This window comes from Belonocnema kinseyi, chromosome 5 (genome assembly GCF_010883055.1).
Source record: "Belonocnema kinseyi isolate 2016_QV_RU_SX_M_011 chromosome 5, B_treatae_v1, whole genome shotgun sequence".
NCBI lineage: Eukaryota > Metazoa > Arthropoda > Insecta > Hymenoptera > Cynipidae > Belonocnema > Belonocnema kinseyi.
Window position 1 is genome coordinate 14,229,625 of NC_046661.1, and position 1,177 is coordinate 14,230,801.

The following is a 1,177-nucleotide window of genomic DNA, read 5'->3' on the forward strand; positions in this document are numbered from 1 at the left end:
AATATTAATAACTAATTGACTATTTTTTAATATAAATAGTTCAACTTTCAACTAAAACAGTTAGGTTTCTGCAAAAAAAAGATGTTGAATAAAATGAATAAATTAAAAGAAATTGTTTTCAACAAAATAGCTAAATTTTTACCCAAAAATTAAAATTTTTATCCAAAAGGCTGCATTGTATACTAAAAAATAAAAAACATTTTAATAAAATATATGAACTTTGCACAAAAGAAATTTATTTTCCACCAAGTCTAATTTTCTATACAGAAATTAATGTTTGATCGCTGTTAATTTTTCGGCGAAAAAGAATTATTTTCTTGTAGTTTACAGAAATTAATTTTTAAACAAAAATTGTCTACAAAATAGTTAAATTTTCAGAAAACAAATTTTTTACCTAAATTGATACATCAACCAAAAAAAAAAAACTACATTTTTAACAAAGCAGTTCCAATTTCAACCTGAAAAGTTGAAAATAATTCAAATTATTGAAAGTAATTGAAAATGTTTGGAATGTTTTAAATCATCCTAAAATATTAAAAATCCTTTGAAATCTCATGAAATTTCGCAATGCTCTTGAAAATTTCTTGCAATTTTAAAAATACCCTAAAATATTTTAAATCCTTTAAAATCTCATACTAAATTATTAAAATCAATGGAAAATTCCTTGGAATCTATTAAAATATCCTAAGATATATCAAATCCTTTGAAATCTCATATTAAATTACTGTAATCCTGTGAGAATTCCTTGGAACCCTTTAAAGTACTCTCAAGTATTTCGAAATCTTCAAAATATTTTGAAACACCTTGACATCTTTTCAAGATTTATAAGGTACTTTGGAGTTTTTTTAAACAACTCTGCTATAATTGTTCAAATTCTTTAAAATTCCTTTAAATTATAAAAAGGAATTGAAAATTCATTGACATCTTTTTAAACATCCTCAAATATTTAAAATCCTCTCAAATCTCTTGAAAATAAAAAAAAAAACCCTAAAATATTTCAAATCTTTTACAATCTGGTACTACATTATTGAAATCAAATGAGAATTCCTTGGAATCTGCTCAAATATCCTAAAATATAATAAATCTTTCAAAATCTCATATTAAATTACCGTAAGCAATAGAAGATTCCTTGCAACATTTTGAAATACTCTCAAATATTGTAATACCTTCAAAATAT